This window comes from Sus scrofa, chromosome 1, assembly GCF_000003025.6.
Source record: "Sus scrofa isolate TJ Tabasco breed Duroc chromosome 1, Sscrofa11.1, whole genome shotgun sequence".
Taxonomy (NCBI): Eukaryota; Metazoa; Chordata; class Mammalia; order Artiodactyla; family Suidae; genus Sus; species Sus scrofa.
Window position 1 is genome coordinate 96590013 of NC_010443.5, and position 20078 is coordinate 96610090.

The following is a 20078-nucleotide window of genomic DNA, read 5'->3' on the forward strand; positions in this document are numbered from 1 at the left end:
TATGCTTTTAATGAACAAATTTATAAGGCCACCTCTGTGTTTCAAGTAACTGCACATCTTAAATATTTAACACTAGGTATTTGGAGACAGTTTTCTTATCTCTCTTTTCTATTCTTGCTTGCTTCAAAGAAAAAGTAGGATTATTATTTCAAGGCCTGGGCACCCCCAGTATAAACTGTTTCATAACCTGCACAGTCAGAAGGCCATTTCTGAAGCAACCGCATTACCAAACAATTCTAAGTCACTGAACCAAAGAGTGTCTGTCCTTTGATCCCCATCATTTCCTGTAGAGATCAGGACTATTTGCCCAACTATGTGATTCCAGCCAGAAAACCTTAGAAATACTCTTGATTGGAGTTAGGACAGCAACCATTTCCCAGGAATATAATAAAAACCCTGCACAAACCCCTCTGATAGATTGTTTATTGTCTTTTGAAGAATATGGTCCATATTGCTCAGATCAGCTCAGGCTGTGGAAGTCCCTCCATCCTAAGAATTGTAGCTTTGCCTTCCTTTTCATCCTGATTATCATGAGTTCTCTTGGTCACTGGTTCACTGTTTAAGTGACTCTCCAGAGAGTCTAAAAGGAATTGGAGGGAGATGATTCTAACAAATCCTTCAGCTCAAGTTCTGTGAGGGCAGGTGTGAAACCCAAGGCTCTACCAATGGGTAGTAGACAATAAGACTCCTGGGTTTCTCTGCCGTAGTGTATATGCACGTGAAGGGAGGGAAATGAGGGCAGTGGGCAGGGAGTGGGAAGTGCAGTGTGGAGGAGGAAGTGCCTTTGGGTGACTTTGGATCATCCTCTCCTAGTAAGTGGAACACTGGAGGCCAGCATCAGTGTCAGGACACTTCCCACCTCATCCCGATACCTACTGGTGGGGGTGGGCAGAGAACCCTGATGTCAGCGTGGTTCACTTGCCAAGGTGATGATGGAATTCCTTAACCCAGAAATTTCTTCATCTGTGAACACCTGAACCTAAGCCGATGTGTGTCCTTGCTTCTTGCCAAAGTATTAAGCAATTCAGAAGTCTATGGATAAAAATTGAACTGCTGTCCCCCATCCCATTCCTCTACCCAGAGGTAACTACCTATTTAGGTTTTTATTCCTTTCTTTTCTCTGAGTGAAAGAGTGTGGATGTGTATTTCTATGATCACATTACATATATCTTAGAATTAGGCAGATCTGCATTGGCTCACACAGAAAGATGTTGAAGACATACTATTAAGTGGGGGTTGGGGGAAAGCAAATGCCCAACAGTGTATACAAAATGATTCCAGTTTGTGCAAATTTAAAAGAGTTGGTGCAGGGAGTTCCTTTTTTGGCATAGCAGAAACGAATCCAACTAGTATCCATGAGGATGTAGGTTCAATCCCTGGCCTCTCTCCGTGGGTCTGGGATCTGGCATTGCCGTGAGCTATGGTGTAGGTTGCAGAGGCGGTTCAGATCTCATGTTGCTATGGCTGTGGTGTAGACCGGCAGCTGCAGCTCCAATTCGACCCTAGACTTGGAACTTCCATATGCTGCCAGTGCGGCCCTAAAGAAACAAAAAAAGAGTTGATGCATATATATGTTGATATTTTCATAAACCTCTTTCAGAACTATTACAGGAGAAATTAACAATCATGGATAGAATGATAGAAACTTTTCAAACTTTTTGTACCAATCAGAGTTTTTCTCTGTTACATTTAAACATTACCTTTAGTTCAAACTTTCTTTCCCTGAGTGACACAATATTTGGGAGTGGGTGGTTAGTGGGTGGAAAGAAAACACAATGTCTTATAGTAGCATAGTATCTACTATATATAGATCCATCTCATTCTTTTTACTGGGCCATAGTATTCCATAGTAAGGCTGTGGCATGATTTATTTAACCACTAATGGACATTTTAGAGTATTTCTGATTTTGGGGGAATACACGTAATGCTGTGTTAAACATCCTGTGTTATTTTGCACACATGAATTGTTTCTGTAATATAGTATATTGATCATCTCGCTCAAATTGTTAGGTGTGAAATTGCAGGGTCAGCAGGCATATGCATTTTTCATTTTGCTCTGTAAAAGAGTTGTACTAGTTTATATTTCCATCTGAGTATCTTGAGTATATATTCTTTTACACCTTGCCAACTCCGGGTATTATCTGGATAACATTTTTTAAAATTTCTGCCTTTATAAACATTTGAGATTCTTATTGAAAGAAGCTTATTTTTGTCCAAATGAACTGAAGAAAGGTTAACAATGCTTAAGGTGGTTTCTTCACCTTTTCTGTGCACTGCAAGTTGTGAAAGCAAAAAAGAAAAAGTGTAAAGGGAATATCCGCCTAGATGATTTTGTGTTTTCTTTTCTGTCCGGTAAGTCTGCCCTGTAGCCACATTGACTTGGCAGGCTTGTTATAGCCGATTCATCTGAGCAAGTAAGAAAGCATCCTTGCCACATCCCAAGATGTAACCAGGCTCTGCCACCAGAGTGGTACCAGGGTGGTGAGCAGGCCTTCACAACAGTGTGGGTGACAAGCAGCACCCTCATGTTTACCTTTTGAATAACTTCAAAATATTTCATGAAATCATTTCTATTTCAAGTCATATCATTTATTTATTTACTTATTATTTATTTTAAGAGCTGCACCGTGACATATGGAAGCTCCCAGGCTAGGAGTCTAATTGGAGCTACAGCCACAGCCACAGTGACACGGGATCCGAGCCATATCAACAACTTACACCACAACTCATGGCAATGCCAGATCCTTAACCCACTGAGCAAGGCCAGGGATAGAATCCGCATCCTCATAGATCCTAGTCAGGTCCATTAACCGCTGAGCCACGAAGGGAACTCCTATATCATTTATTTTATATATCAGGACCAAAAAATTACTCAAATTATTTATATTCATTTTAGCCTTTTCCCTCCTACTACTTCTTGTTTTTCTGCATTTTGAAACAGCTTTATTGAGATAAAATTCACATACCATGCAACTCACCCATTTAAAGTGGACAATTCAATGGCTTTCAAGGGCAGGAAGATGACAGTTAAGGGGTGCAGAGTCTTTCTGGGTTTAAGAGAGAGGTTTTAAAATTATCATGGTGATAGTTGTATAAATCTATAAAGATACTAAAAGTTTTCTGGCTCTGCCAGAAATTTTAAGAAATTCAGGGCTATCAGCCAAGCCCAGTGCAGGGGCTGTCATACTGAGGAGCAGAAGCAAGACACTCCTGGCCATTTTCGCAGCATCTTGGTCACAAGAGAACATTTGCATCAGCATATGTTTAGATTAGGAAAAAGCACATGCTCCCAGAGTAAAGGATGAAGGAGCTGTGAACTACATGAACAAAGCAACTAAAAGCTGTTGAGTACCCACCAATCACTGACCCCAACGCTGGCAGAGTACCCCACAGTTTGCAAAACAGTGTCCAGGTAAAAATGGCCCTGGTGAGTGTCCAGTGCAGACCCTTTGGGAATGTTCATGTCTTTCATGGCTCTTTCCCCCCATGCTTCTGTGCTTCCTTTTCTTTTTCTTTTTTTTTTATATTTTTAACTAAATTATAGTTGATTTACAATGTTGTGCCAATTTCTGCTGTACAGCAGAGTGACCCAGTTATACATATATACAATACACACACACACACATATATATATATACATTCCTTTTTTGTTTTTTTTTAATGTCTCTTAGGTCTGCACCTGTGGCATATGGAAATTCCCAGGCTAGGGGTTGAATGGGAGCTGCAGATGCTGGCCTATGTCACAGCTCACAGCAATGCCAGATCCTTAACCCACTGACTGAGGCCAGGGATCGAACCCTGCAACCTCATGGTTCCTAGTCAAGTTCGTTTCTACTGCGCCACAATGGGAACTCTGCTTATCCATTCTAAATATAATAGTTTGTATCTACTGACCCCAAACTCCCAGTCCTTCCCACTCCCCTCCCTGCTTGGGAACCGCAAGTCTGATCTGTATATCTGTGAGTCTGTTTCTGTTTTGTACATAGGTTCATTTGTGCCATGTTTTAGATTCCACATATAAGTGATATCATATGGTATTTGTTTTTTCTGACTTATTTCACTTAGCATGATAATCTTTAGGTCCAATCATGTTGCTGCATATGGCATTATTCTGAGGAATACTCCATTATACATATGTACAACATCTTTTTTATCCATGCATCTGTTGATGGACATTTAGGTTGTTTTCATGTCCTGGCTATCATGAATAGTGCTGCAGTGAACATAGTCATGCATGCATCTTTTTGAATTATAGTTTTGGCCAGATATATGCCCAGGAGTGGGATTGCTGGATTATATGGTAGTTCCTATATTTAGTTTTCTGAGGACCCTCCAAACTATTTTCCATATTGGTTGTATCATGGCTCTTTTAAAAAATTTTTAAATTTAATTTTTATTTTATATTGGTGTTTAGTTGATTTACAGTGTTGTGTTAGTGTCAGGTTACAGCAAAATGATTCAGTCATACCTATACATATATACATTCATGGCTCTTTAATTCAACCTCTTTTATTCTCAATGACCTGTATGTAAAAATGAGATGGATTGGCTTCATCACAGTAGGACTGTGACTTTTCAGAAATTAAAGACATCATCTCCTTTAGGGATACTACTCTTGGTATAGCAGGGTAACTAATGGAGGTCTAGCCAGTTGCTTTGAAATGGTCAGTAAAATTGTAAGAAATTAAGCTTAATGAATTGTAAGAGATACCATTTGTTGCTATGTGAGGGCAGCTAAGAAAGACTGGTAACCACAGTTTGATTTTGGCAGATTTGGCACACAGATTTCGGGAAATAAAGCTTATTTCTGGTCTAATGTGACTTATGGGGATGGGAGTGGACATTGATGAAGAGGGCTTCAGCAGGAAAGGAGTCGATGGAGGGAGAAGCACTGGCCTGGGAGTCAGAGACAGAGTTTCTCTATCAAACCCTGAATCTTTTTTTTTTTTTTTTTTTTTTTTTTGTCTTTTGTTTTTGTTGTTGTTGTTGCTATTTCTTGGGCCGCTCCCGCGGCATATGGAGGTTCCCAGGCTAGGGGTTGAATCGGAGCTGTAGCCACCGGCCTACGCCAGAGGCACAGCAACGCAGGATCCGAGCCGCGTCTGCAACCTACACCACAGCTCATGGCAATGCCGGATCGTTAACCCACTGAGCAAGGGCAGGGATCGAACCTGCAACCTCATGGTTCCTAGTCGGATTCATTAACCACTGCGCCACGACGGGAACTCCAAACCCTGAATCATGAGTTTGAGAATATGAACATTGAGAAATATATCCCATCAATATTAATACTGCTTGTTTAGTATGCAGTTTTATTTTTATTTTGCCAACTTTATTTGAACTGAATTTTTTTTTTTTTGCCTTTTTTTAGGGCTGCACCCCACAGCATATGGAGGTTCCCAGGCTAGGGGTCAAATCAGAGCTGCAGTTGCCGGCCTGTGCCACAGCCACAGTAATGCCAGATCTCCAACCCACTGAGCGAGGCCAGGGATCAAACCCGAGTCTTCATGGACACTAGTTGGATTTGTTTCTGCTGTGCCACAATGGAAAATCCAGAACTGAATTTTTTTATTTTTTATTAGGGTATTATTGATGTACAGTGTTGAGTCAATTTCTGCTCTATAGCAGTAACCCAGTCATATATATATATATATATATATATATATATATTCTTTTTCTCATATTCTATCATGTTTTATCCCCAGTTATACATATATACATTCTTTTTCTCCTATTACCTTCAATCATGTTCTATCACAAGTTATTGGATATAGTTCCCTGTGCTGTACAGTAGGACCTCATTGCATATCCATTCTGAATGTAATATGAATGAATTTTATGATGATTGTCATCTTAATCATGTAAATAGTTTGGAACTACCTAAATTTCATGAGGTGCTTCCCTTTCTCATACACTAGATGGCACTATAGGCAAGGCAAATCAATTTACCACAAAAAGCGGGAGCCTACCAACGTCAGTTTTGGTAAATTAGAAAGGCTTCAGTCCTCACCAAGAGTCTTCACCAAGAGTTGTCTGTGTCAATGTCTTCAGACAGATGAGGAAAAATTGCCAGTCCTGGACATCTTAATAGGATAGTGTCATTTTGTATAGTGGCTTTCAAATTTTTTTTTTACTGTGACCAACTGTAAGACATCTTAGACTGGGATCCAGTGCACATATATGCAAGCTCCAGAGCAGTTTCACAGAGCAATACTAAATCTTTTTACCTGTTATGCATCCTGTGCCAGTTCAGTTGCATTGAACTATGTTGTTCATAGCCCATTTAGGTGATTTCATGACCTGTGGTTTGAAAAACGCAATTATCTAGTGAACCTGTCAAGAAATAGCAGTCTGTGCTGAGCACTCGACACCTTGCCAGGTACTTTGGGCGACTTAAAGGAATCTCTAACTATACTTCCATTTTCTGGGAAAGAGAAGAGTTACCTTGAGAGAGCTTAGAGAGCAACTCTGTAAGACACTGTGAAATTATGCCCACAGACTGGAAAACAGTGGAAGCAGATAATTGAAGTCAGGATATTATGGAATAGCTGGATCATAACTAAGCTCTTATTTGATATGAATTTAGGGGGGGATTGCATACTGTGAAACAAAAGTAATCCCCCCAAATTAATTTATAGTCCATTCATATAAAGTTCAAAAATGTGAAAACTAAACAATATGTGTTTCTTGTTTGTTTGTTTTTGCATTTTTGGGCCGTACCTGTGGCATATGGAGGTTCTCAGGCCGAATCAGAGCTACAGCTGCCAGCCTATATCACAGCCACAGCAATGCCAAATCTGACCCACATCTGCAACCTACACCACAGCCTATGGCAATGCTGGATGCTTAACCCACTGAGCAAGGCCAGGGATTGAACCCTCATCCTCATGGATACTAGTTGGATTCATTTCCACCGTGCTACAAAGGGAACGTAATATGTTTTTTAAGGATGTCTATGAGCATAAAAGTCAGGATGGGAGTTCCTTGGTGACTTAGTGGTTTAAGGATCTGGTTTTGTCACTGCTGTGGCTCAGGTCCCTGGCTTGGGAACTTCTGTGTGCTGTGGGTGCAGCTAAAAAAAAGAAAAAAAAAGGTCAGGATGGAAGTTACCTCTTGTGCAAAGAGGGGAAACTTCCATCCTGACTTGAAAGGAACAGGCAGGGGAGTTTCTAAGACATTGTAGGTGCTCTGGTGCTTAACCAGGATGATGCTTCTTGTTATTATTATTAAAAATTAATGGATATTTTATACACTTTTCTATATGAATTATACATTTCATAATAACAAATTAAAACATAGCAAAGAAGGAGTTCCCGTCATGGCTCAGCAGAAACGAATCTGACTAGCATCCATGAGGATGCGGTTTTGATCCCTGGCCTCTATCAGTGGGTTAAGGATCCAGCGTTGTCATGAGCTGTGGTATTGGTCACAGACACAGCTTGGATACTGAGTTGCTGTGGCTGTGACTCAGGCCTGTGGATATAGGTCTGATTCAACCCCTAGTCTGGGAACCTCCATATGCTGCAGATGCAGCCCTAAAAAGGCAAAAAAAAAAAAAAAAAAAAAAAAGAAAGAAAAGAAAAGACTAAAACAGCAAAAAAGATCACTATAATTGCCTTCTTGATTCTTTGTCTTGGTAAGTTGCTTGCTGGCTTTTTAACTCATCCACTAAAGGGGTTTCTTCAAGGACAGAGGGAGAAATGGACCCAGGGTCATTTCATTTGCTTTTGTCTTTTTAGGGCCACACCCTCAGCATGTGGAAGTTCCCAGGCTACAGGTCAAATTAGAGCTGCAACTGCCAGCCTATGCTACAGCCATAGCAACACGGGATCTGAGCCAAGTCGGCAATCTACACCGCAACTCAGGGCAATGCTGGATCCTTAACCCACTGAGCAAGGCCAGGGATCTGACCCACATCCTCATGGATCGTACTCAGGTTCATTACTACAGAGCCACAATAGAAACTCCCCCAGGGTCATTTTTTAAGAATGGCCTGTTTAACTTTTTTAAAGCCTTCCTAATGTTATCAGATCTGTCCTTGGGGGGCCACTTTGGATTTTAGAAACAGTCAAAACTGCGAATAAAGTGTGTTCTTGATAAGACACAACTTCAAATAATGGAACTCTCCAACAGCTGAGGGGTGATTAGGTTATGGCACATTCTCTGCAGTTGTTAATACTCATGTTTTACTTAATAACTTGGAAAAATATTTACAAAGTATTTTTAAGGGAAAAACACAGCTTATCAAAACACACAAAAAGCCTATTTTGTAAGAAGATGGAAAGAATGGGACTGAAATACTTAATTTTTTTCCTTGTACCTTTATGCATTGTCCCAGTTTTCCACAGGGCCACGTATTACTTTTGTGCACATGGGCCAGGGGAAGACTGGGTCATTAATCCACCTTGAAGACAGTTTTAAAAGAGGAGATGCTGAAATGTTTTGAACAGTGAAATAAAAGCATAACCTGGTAAGGTCATGACTACTTTGAAGGGTGACTCCATTTAAATATATTAGGTCTGATATATTTGTTTAAAAATCATTTAATACTTAAAAAATAGACATTTAACTTGGGGTTCATAGCAAAATTGAGTGGAAAGTATAGAGAATTCCCATATACCCCCTGCCTCACACATATACAAGCTTCCCCATTATCAGTATCCTTCATCAGATGAATCTATATTGACACGACTTTACCACTCAACATCCATAGATTACATCAGAGTTCACTGTTGATGCATATTATGGATTTTGATACATGTATGATGACACATAGCCACTATTATAGTATCATATAGAATAATTTTACTGCTCCGAAATTCTCTCTGTTCTGCCTCCCTCCCTGTCCCCCAAACTCTGGCCACCACTCATCTTTTCACTCTCTTCATAGTTTTGCCTTTTTCAATCATATAGCACAAAACTGTTGGTATAAATAATCAATAAACACTCTATAATAGGAATAGAAAAGAGTTGTATATGAGCCAAACTGAGGACTATAGCCCAGGAAACACAGATTCAAAAAGTATTTGGGAGTACCCCTTGTGGCTCAGTGGTAACCAACCTGCCTAGTATCTGAGGGCGTGGGTTCAATCCCTGGTCCTACTCAGCGGGTTAAAGGATCTGGCATTGCTATGAGCTATGGTGTAGTTCAGATGCGGCTCAGATCTGACATTATTGTGGCTGTGACATAGGCTGGCAGCTGCAACTCTTATTCAACCCGTAGCCTGGGAACCTCCATGTACTGTAGGGGCAGCACTAAAAAGACCAAAAGAAAAAAATGGCATTTGAATTGTGTTCTGCAGGACTACAAAATAGGGGAGGCTTATAAAGCAAAAACTGCAAGGTTACATCAGTTACTTATTAAGAATTATAGTTGGAGCTGGCAAGAGGTAAGGGTACTTACTAAGTAAGGGTTGGTTAGGGTCCAAAATGGTTGTAGCTACTGCCACATATTTTTCTGATAATGGTTGGTGGTATCCTTGAGTCTGATACAATTTAGAAATTCAAGTTCTGGTGATGCAGGAATGTGTCTGAAACCACACACAGTGGTTACCAGGCTCCATTTTGGGTGCCTGAAACTGCACTTACTCCATTTTTTTTTTTTTTTGTGCCTATTGAATTTTTTTTTTTTTTAATTTTCCCACTGTACAGCAAGGGGGTCAGGTCATCCTTAGATGTATACATTGCAGTTACAGTTTTTTCCCCCACCCTTTCTTCTGTTGCGACATGAGTATCTAGACATAGTTCTCAATGCTATTCAGCAGGATCTCCTTATAAATCTATTCTAGGTTGTGTCTGATAAGCCCAAGCTCCCGATCCCTCCCACTCCCTCCCCCTCCCATCAGGCAACCACAAGTCTCTTCTCCAAGTCCATGATTTTCTTTTCTGAGGAGATGTTCATTTGTGCTGGATATTAGATTCCAGTTATAAGTGATATCATATGGTATTTGTCTTTGTCTTTCTGGCTCATTTCACTCAGTATGAGAGTCTCTAGTTCCATCCATGTTGCTGCAAATGGCATTATGTCATCCTTTTTTATGGCTGAGTAGTATTCCATTGTGTATACATACCAAATCTTCCGAATCCAATCATCTGTCGATGGACATTGGGCTTGTTTCCATGTCCTGGCTATTGTGACTAGTGCTGCAATGAACATGCGGGTGCATGTGTCTCTTTTAAGTAGAGCTTTGTCCGGATAGATGCCCAAGAGTGGGATTGCAGGGTCATATGGAAGTTCTATGTATAGATTTCTGAGGTATCTCCAGACTGTTCTCCATAGTGGCTGTACCAGTTTACATTCCCACCAGCAGTGCAGGAGGGTTCCCTTTTCTCCACAGCCCCTCCAGCACTTGTTATTTGTGGATTTATTAATGATGGCCATTCTGACTGGTGTGAGGTGGTATCTCATGGTAGTTTTGATTTGCATTTCTCTTATAATCAGCGATGTTGAGCATTTTTTCATGTGTTTGTTGGCCATCTGTATATCTTCCTTGGAGAAATGTCTATTCAGGTCTTTTGCCCATTTTTCCATTGGTTGATTGGTTTTTTTGCTGTTGAGTTGTATAAGTTGCTTGTATATTCTAGAGATTAAGCCCTTGTCAGTTGCATCATTTGAAACTATTTTCTCCCATTCTGTAAGTTGTCCTTTTGTTTTCTTTTGGGTTTCCTTTGCTGTGCAAAAGCTTTTCAGTTTGATGAGGTCCCATGGGTTTATTTTTGCTCTAATTTCTATTGCTTTGGGAGACTGACCTGAGAAAATATTCATGATGTTGATGTCAGAGAGTGTTTTGCCTATGTTTTCTTCTAGGAGTTTGATGGTGTCCTGTCGTATATTTAAGTCTTTCAGCCATTTGGAGTTTATTTTTGTGAATGGTGTGAGGGTGTGTTCTAGTGTCATTGCTTTGCATGCAGCTGTCCAGGTTTCCCAGCAATGCTTGCTGAATAGACTTTCCTTTTCCCATTTTATGTTCTTGCCTCCCTTGTCAAAGATTAATTGACCATAGGTGTCAGGGTTTATTTCTGGATTCTCTATTCTGTTCCATTGGTCTGTCTGTCTGTTTTGATACCAGTACCACACTGTTTTGATGACTGTGGCTTTGTAGTATTTCTTGAAGTCTGGGAGAGTTATGCCTCCTGCTTGGTTTTTGTTTCTCAGGATTGCTTTGGCGATTCTGGGTCTTTTGTGGTTCCATATAAATGTTTGGATTGTTTGTTCTAGTTCTGTGAAAAATGTCATGGGTAATTTGATAGGGATTGCCTTGCATCTGTAGATTGCTTTGGGTAGGATGGCCATTTTCACAATATTGATTTTTCCAATCCAGGAACATGGAATATCTTTCCATTTCTTTACATCTTCTTTGATTTCTTTGATTAAGGTTTTATAGTTCTCGGCATATAGGTCCTTTACCTCTTTGGTCAGGTGTATTCCGAGGTATTTGATTTTGTGTGGTACAATTTTAAAAGGTATCATTTTTTTGTATTCCTTTTCTAGTGTTTCATTGCTGGTATACAGAAATGCAACTGACTTCTGAATGTTAATCTTATATCCTGCCACTTTGCTGAATTTATTAATCAGTTCAAGGAGTTTTGGGGTTGAGTCCTTAGGGTTTTCTAGGTATAGTATCATATCATCTGCATACAGTGACAGTTTGATCTCTTCTCTTCCTATATGGATGCCTTTGATTTCTTTTGTTTGTCTAATTGCTGTGGCTAGGACTTCCAAAACGATGTTGAAGAGCAGTGGTGAGAGTGGGCATCCCTGTCTTGTTCCAGATTTGAGTGAGAAGGCTTTCAGTTTTTCCCCATTGAGGATTATATTTGCTGTGGGTTTATCATAAATGGCTTTGATTATATTCAGGAATGTTCCCTCTATACCCACTTTGGCGAGGGTCTTGATCATGAATGGATGTTGAACTTTGTCAAATGCTTTTTCTGCGTCTATTGAGATGATCATATGATTTTTGACCTTTTTTTTGTTAATGTGGTGTATGATGCTGATTGATTTGCGTATGTTGAACCATCCTTGTGAACCTGGGATGAACCCAACCTGGTCATGGTGTATAATTTTTTTGATATGTTGTTAGATTCGGTTGGCTAAGATTTTGTTGAGAATTTTTGCATCTATATTCATCAATGATATTGGCCGATAGTTTTCTTTTTTGGTGGTATCTCTGTCTGGTTTTGGAATGAGGGTGATGGTGGCCTCATAGAATGTCTTTGGGAGTATTCCTTCTTCTTCAACCTTTTGAAAGAGTTTAAGGAGGATGGGCACCAATTCCTCTTTATATGTTTGATAAAATTCACCTGTGAAGCCATCTGGTCCTGGACTTTTATTTGTAGGGAGTGATTTTATGACCTCTTCAATTTCATTTCTAGTGATCGGTCCGTTCAGTTGGTCTGTTTCTACTTGATTCAGTTTTGGCAAGCTGTAAGATTCTAGAAAATTGTCCATTTCTTCCAGATTGTCAAACTTGTTGCCATACAGTTGTTCATAGTATTCTCTTATGGTTTTTTGTATTTCTGCTGTATCCGTTGTGATTTCTCCTTTTTCGTTTATAATTTTGGTTATTTGGGTTCTTTCTCTCCTCTTTTTAGTGAGTCTGGCCAGGGGTTTGTCAATTTTGTTTACCTTTTCAAAGAACCAGCTCTTGGTTTTATTAATTTTCTCTATTGTTTTTTGAGTCTCTATTTTATTGATTTCTTCTTTGATCTTTATAATTTCCTTCCTTCTGCTGACTTTAGGACTTTTTTGTTCTTTTTCTAATTCATTTAGGTGGAGGGTTAAGTTGTCCATTTGGGATCTTTCTTCTTTTTTGAGAAAGGCCTGGATTGCTATAAATTTCCCTCTGAGCACTGCTTTCGCAGCATCCCATAGATTTTGAGAGGTTGTGTCTTCATTATCATTTGTTTCAAGGTAGTTTTTCATTTCCTTCTTGATTTCCTCATTGACCCATTGGTTTTTTAGTAGCATGTTGTTTAGTCTCCATGTAGTAGGTTTTTTCTCTTTGCTTTTCCCGTGGTTGATTTCTAATTTCATGGCATTGTGGTCAGAGAAGATACTTGAGATAATTTCTATGCTCCTAAATTTATTGAGATTCGCTTTGTGTCCCAATATGTGGTCGATTCTTGAGAATGTTCCATGAGCATTTGAGAAGAATGTGTATTCTGCTTTTTTTGGATGTAGTGTCCTGAAGATATCAATTAAGTCTAACTTTTCTATTGTTTCCTTTAGGATCTCTGTTGCTTTATTGGTTTTCTGTCTAGAGGATCTGTCCATTGATGTGAGGGGGGTATTTAGGTCTCCTACTATGATTGTATTCTCATCAATATCTCCCTTTATGTCTGTTAATATTTGTTGTATATATCTGGGTGCTCCTGTATTTGGGGCATATATGTTGACGATAGTAACATCCTCTCCTTGGATGGATCCCTTAATCATTAAATAGTGTCCTTCTTTGTCTTTCTTTATGCCTTTTGTTTTAAAGTCTATTTTGTCTGATATGAGTGTTGCGACTCCTGCTTTTCTGTCATGTCTATTGGTGTGAAATATTTTTCCCCACCCTTTCACTTTCAATCTATATGTATCTTTTGTCCTAAGGTGAGTTTCTTGTAGGCAGCATATTGAAGGTTTTTGCCTTTTTATCCACTCAGCCACCTTGTGTCTTTTGATTGGGGCATTCAGTCCATTGACATTTAAGGTGATAATTGATAGATGATTATTTATTGCCATTTGAACCTCGTGTTCCAGTTGATTCTATGGTTCTCCATTGTTTTTTTTTTTTTTGGTTGGATGGTCTCCTGTTATTATCTGCTTGAGTGGTTTTTTTTTTTCATTTTTTGCAAATGCAATATTTGGTTTTGGCTTGTGATTGCCCTGTTTTTTAAGTATGCTAACCCCTTCCCATAAATGTGTGTTTTAGCCTGATGGTCCTGTAAGTTCAAACACTTCATTAGTATATTAAAATTAAGAAGAGAGACATACATATAAACAAAAACGGTTATTTACCTCCTGACATCCCTTGCCCACATTTTATGGTTTTAATGACTCTTTTATTTTTTTCTTTTTAATTTTATTTTGTTTGAAGTATGTTCATGATTAAATCTGTATGCTGGCTTATTTGAGTGACTTCTCTCTGATTGCAGTTTCCTCAGTCCTAGTTCTTCCTCTTCTTCTTCTTCTTTTTTTTTTTTTTCTTTTCTTTTTTCTTGCCTTTCCTTCCTTTCTTTTTGGTTTAGAGAAGCCCTTTCAATATTTCCTTTAACCTGGGGTTTGTGTTGCTGTATTCTTTAAGTTTTTGTTTGTTGGGAAAAAGTTTTATTTCCCCTTCTATTTTAAATGATATTCTTGCTGGATAGAGTATTCTAGGTTGCATATTTTTTCCTTTGAGCACTTTAAATATCTCTTGCCATTCCCTCCTGGCCTGTAGTGTTTCTGTAGAGAAATCAGCTGATATTCTTATGGGGGTTCCCTTGTAGGTAACATTCTGTTTTTCTCTTGCTGCCTTTAGGATCCTCTCTTTATCACTAACTTTTGCCATTTTTATTATGATGTGTCTTGGTGTAGGTCTGTTTGGGTTCAGTTTGTTTGGGGCCCTCTGTGCTTCTTGTATCTTGAATCCAGTATCCTTTAGATTTGGGAAGTTTCCAGCAATAATTTCTTCAAATTATTTTCCATTCCCTCATCTTTTTCTACTCCTTCTGGAATTCCTATTATGCGTAGATTGGCCCGCTTTATATTATCCCATAGGTCTCTTATATTGCTTTCCAGTTTTTTGATTCGGTTTTCTGTCTGTTGACCAGATTGAGTGATTTCCATTATTCTATCTTCCATATCACTGATTCGTTCTTCTGCATTATTCATTCTGGTTTTTACTGCCCCTAGTTCAGTTTGCATCTCTGCAAATGAATGTTCTAGTTTTTCTTGGCTCCTCCTTATATTTTCTAGTTCCTTTCTGAGGGTATCTGCATTACTGTTCATATCTTCTCTTAATTCCTTCAGTATTTTCACTATTTCTCTTTTGAACTCCAGGTCTGTCAGACTGCCGAGATCTGTTTCATTGTTGACTGTTTTAGGTGAGTTCTCCTGTTGGTTTGACTGGGGGTGGTTTCTCAGCTTCTTCATCTTGCTTGTTGTTTTCTTTCTCCTGAGGGAGTTGTGCTCTCCGTGATCGGGCAGTGTTTGCCTTGTCACTGCCGTGGAATGTTTCCTGAGGGCTGGCGTTGTTGGTCAATCTTTTTTGAGGCAGTGTGGCTTTTCTGGAGTGTTGATGGGGCTAACAGTGTTTCTTTGAAGCAAAGGAGGACTTCCTGAGGGCAGACAGGACTGAGAGGTCCACACCGCGATGGTAGCAGATTTCACTTGGTCATGCAGAGCTTGCTCTGGTGTTTTTAGGCTGTGGGGTTCTTGCAGGGGGTTGGCGGTGTTGGGCAGCTGCTCTTTAGGGGTGCATCACCCCCTGGCGGCTGGAGCAGCTATCTGGGGCACTGAGAACCTGAGAGGCTCTTCCCTAGGGCAGCCCAACTCAGAAGGACAGCCTGAGAATGTAGGCGGATCTTTTCACAGTCTGGCTGAGCTTGTTGCAGCTTTTCTGGGCTGCAGGGGGTCCTGCCTGGAGCTGGCAGTCCTATGCAGCTGGTCCACTAGAGCATCCCCTGCGGGCTTGGGCGGGTAGCAGGGCCATTGGAAACCGAAGAGGCTCCTCCCCGGGGCAACCCGACTCAGAAAAACCGTCCGAGAATTAGGCCGATCTATTCACAGCCTGGCTAAGCTTGTTCTAGCTTTTCTAGGCTGCAGGCCTTTTCTCGGGGGCTGGTGCTGTTTGGTGCTGCTCTGCGGAAGTGTAGCCCCTCCAAAGGGCAAGCAGGCCTGTGCAGGGACAGCCCCTGCGGTGGTAGGCTTCAGGCAATTGTTGAGGCCAGCCCTCCTGGATGGCAGGCAGCCCCAGGTCCCTGAGAGCGTAGGGCGTGGCGGCGGTGGGGGGAGGGGATGCACTGGGAAGCAGAGTTTTCAGCTAGCTAGTGGGCCTGTAAGCTTGCTGTGGCGTGGGGGGTATTCTATGGGGACCCACCCCTTCTTCTCTCCCCTCCCCAGCACGGGCGCAGACCAGGCTCTTCTCCCAGGTTCCCTCTGATGTGGCTTTCCCCTTCCCCACCCCTGGAGTATTGCTCCCTTCCTCTGCGACAGCTTTGTTTTCTAGTCTCCCAGGCAGTCTCTGCCCCGTCAACTGGTTTCTAGACCTCCCAAGCAGTTTCCGCTCTGCCCCGCCCCCCTAGCCCGGGGACTAATCTCTGGAGCCGAGGTCTCGGTGCCCAGCCCCCACCCGGCGTCCCCCGGCCCCCTCTCGGGGACTAACCTTCGGCGGCGAGGTCTCGGAGCCCAGCCCCCACCCAGGCGTCCCCCGGCCCTTTCCCGGGGACTAACCTTCGGAGGCGAGGACTCGTGCCCAGCCCCCACCCAGGCGTCTCAACTTTTGGTGACTGTGCCCGTAGTTCAGATGGTCCGTTGGGTTCTTGATCGGCCCCTCCGCACTCCAACTCACTGCCACACTCCTCTCTGCATCTGGAGATTCCTCCGGTTTGTTTGATCTTTCGCCCGGTAGGTGACTTTCCAGGGTGCGGGATCCCTTTCTCCTCCGCAGTTCCCTTTCGGGAGCCCCCGTCCCGCTCGGATTCACCTTCTCTCACTCTCCTCTTTTCTCCTGTTCTGCCCAATAATGTCACGAATTTCTTGCCGTTATTGGAGTTTAGGTTCCTCTGCCAGCGATTGGTTGCTGTTCTGTGCGAGTCATTTATTCTGCAGATGTGCTTTTTTTGTTGTGTTTGTGGGAGAGGGCGAGCGTGTCTTCCTACTCCTCCGCCATCTTGTCCTCTCTCTCCATTTTGTTTTTAAATGCATCCTTTTCTTAGAGTTCCTGTCATGTCTCAGTGATTAACAAACCTGACTAGCATCCATGAGGACACAGGTTCAATCCCTGGCCTTTCTCAGTGGGTTAGGGATCCGAGTTGCCATGAGCTATGGTGTAGGTTGCAGACGTGGGCTCAGATCCCATGTTGCTGTGGCTGTGGTGTAGGCCAGCAGCTACAGCTCTGATTCACCCCCTAGCCTGGGAACCTCCATATGCCGCAGGTGCAGCCCTAAAAAGAAAATACATACATACATATATACGTACATCCTTTTCTTTAATGGTTAAAGCAGATGTATAATTTATGTTTGATTGGCTACAGAACAGGCTATTCTAGTTCAAGCCAAATAACCAATAAGCTAGAATTACTTCCCCATACTTCCATAGGTGAAAATTTCTTCCATTGTAACCTTTCAGATTGCCTTCTTTCACTTAGTAATGTGCATCTAAGTTTCCTGCATGTCTTTTCATGGCTTGATGGTTTATTGGGGTTTTTTTTAGTGCTGATTAATATTCCAGTGTGTAGATGTATCACACTTCATTTATCCATTCACCTGCTGAAATGTATTTTTGGTTGCTTTTGGCTATTGTGAAAAAGCTGCATCAGCATCTTCAGTGTGCAAGTTTGTGTGTAAGCTTTCAACTCTTTGGAGTCAATACCAAGGAGCATGATGCTGGATCATATGCTGGATCATAACAGTATGTTTAATTTTGTGTGAAATCATCAAACTGTCTTCCAAAGAGTCCATATCATTTTGCATTCCTACCAGCAATGAATGGGGGGAGCTCCCATTGCTCTATGTCTTCACCAGCAGGTGATGTGGTTAGTGTTTGGGTTTTTACTGTTCTAATAGGTGTGCAGTGCTGTCTTGTTTTAATTTGCTATTCCCTGATGATGTATGATGTTGAGAATCTTTTATTTATTTTTCATCTGTATATCTTCTTTTGTGAAGTGTCTTTATCTCTTTTGCCCATTTTTAATTGGATTTTTTTAATTGTTGAATTTTCAGAACTCTTTGTATATTTTTAATAATAGTTCTCTATCAGATATTATTTATAAATGTTTTTTCCTAGCCTAAGTAACTACTTTTTTCTGTTATATATTTGATTACTTCAAGGATTAAAATTTTTCTTTAATCTCCTTTTCTCTTGGACTTCTGAGAACACTGGATTTACCTTAATTTTATTTTAGCTTGAATTCAAAGCAAAACATTTAGCAACAGTAAAAAACCTACGAGCTGTGTCATAAATAAAACGCAAATTAATTTTTTTTAAAAAAGCAATAACTGCCTTTTCAATGGCAGGAAATAAAATAAATTTTGGTTGAAAAAGTAGCATTTACTATGCTTCCTCCACAAGCTCCTTAAAAGACAAGATGTTTCATTTTCTGTTATTTTCTGTCAACCTGAGTAAAGATTTATCACCCCAAACAACAAAACTTTGGAGTTTCCACTGTGGTATAGTGGGTTAAGAATATGGTGTTGCCGCAGCTGTTGAGTAGGTCACAGCTGTGGCTTAGATTTGATCCTTGGCCTGGGAACTTCCATATGCTGCAGGTGTGGCTGAAAAAGAAAAAACAAAATAAAACTTTATTTGAATCATTTTGGATGGATATCTTTTAAAAAAATTTAGTGCTTTACCTGCCTACATAAATAGCAAATATTGAACATAATTGACTTTGAATCATAAGAGAATTGTACATTCTAGAGAAAATATAGAGTAACGTATAAAAAACAATAAAAGACATTTTCTTTTAGAATAGAAGCATGAGAATGTCCAGCACAATGAATGGAAAGAGGCTGGGAGCAAGGAAGTTATGTAATTTCAGAACACCAGAATTAAAAATAAGGCTCTAAAATCTTCCTGGAAAAAAAAAGATCCTTTACCTATGAAGGATCAGGAATAAGAATGTTATGCCTTTTCAAACTATCAAATTTTTAAGTGAAATAAAGACACTTTCTGGCATGCAAATTCTCAACCATGACTACCTCCATGCACCTTTACTTTAGAGAATGGATGCTACCAAACCAAGCAGACTCCATTTCTAAGGGATCGAATGCAGGGTTTCAAAGGGTAAACCATGGATGAGCACCCATAGCAGGCCTGAGAGTCAGCAACCTAGGTGGAGAGGGAGGGTGGTGGCTTCCGGGAAGCCTTGGGTGGGAGAAGTGTAACTAGCACATGCTGTGATGTATTTGGTGGTGTGGAAAGTGATGTGAGGGGCCTTTAGAGGCATGCTGGTGTTTGAAAATTAGTAATAGGTATATAGCCTATTTCACCAAATTTTTAAAATGAGGCAATTATTCATTCCAAGGAAAATAACCTTGTACAGAAATGGTAAAGTAAGTACAGTATTTTTGGCTCTGCAGTGAACACTATTTACCTGATGATAATAATGTACTCACTGCAAACTGCTATGAATGGAAGGATGGATGCTATGAATATAGAGGGTGAGAAATCTGTAAGGCAGCTTAGTTCTTATCTACCTTAATGAGAAGTGAATAGTTTAATGTCTAATATGCATATATTATGAAACAGTGATGTGTTTAAAAACATGGAGGTAAATAGAAGAAACACCTAAATTAAGGTTGTTGCCTCTCAGGAGTGAGTCGGGGGTAGGACAGTGGAGTGGAAGATTATTGCTTTTTCCATAAAAATCTATAGTACTATATCATTCAGCCTTAAAAGGGAAGTAGATTTTGATATACCCTGCAACATGGATGAACCTTAGTGACATGACAAGTGAAATAAGCCAATCACAAAAGGACACATGCTGTGTGACTCCCCCTATATGAGAAAGCTAGAATAGGCAAATTCACTGAGACCAAGGAAGTAGAATGGTGGTTTTCAGAAATTTAGGTGGATGGGGCTGGGGAGTTATTGTTCAATGAATACAGAGTTTCAATTGAAGAAGACAAAGAAGTTCTTAAGATGCATAGTAGTGATGGTTGTCTAATTTGAATGTACTTAATGCCATTAAAGTGAACACTTAAAAAAAAATGTTTAAAATGGGGAGTTCCCGTGGTGGCTCAGCAGGTTAAGAACCCGACGTAGTGTCCATGAGGATTTGGGTTTGATCCCTAGTCTCGCACAGTGGGTTAAGGATCCAGCATTGCCACAAGCTGCAGCATAGCTTGCAGATGTAGCTCTGATCTGGCGCTGCTGTGGTTGTGGTGT

General features: G+C 40.6%; 1 protein-coding gene across 4 annotated transcripts in view; it reads left to right on the plus strand.

Annotated features, from left to right (window-relative positions):
- Positions 1 to 20078, plus strand: part of KATNAL2 (katanin catalytic subunit A1 like 2) — a 109333-nt gene that overhangs the window by 23161 nt on the left and 66094 nt on the right. Inside the window, exon 1 of one of the 4 annotated variants that reach the window (XM_021092700.1) lies at positions 16444 to 16594. The exons of the other annotated variants lie outside the window; for them this stretch is intronic. The gene's annotated coding sequence lies outside the window, so the exon portion shown is untranslated. Of the gene's footprint in view, positions 1 to 16443; positions 16595 to 20078 lie in introns of those variants that run through there. 4 annotated transcript variants of the gene reach the window in all.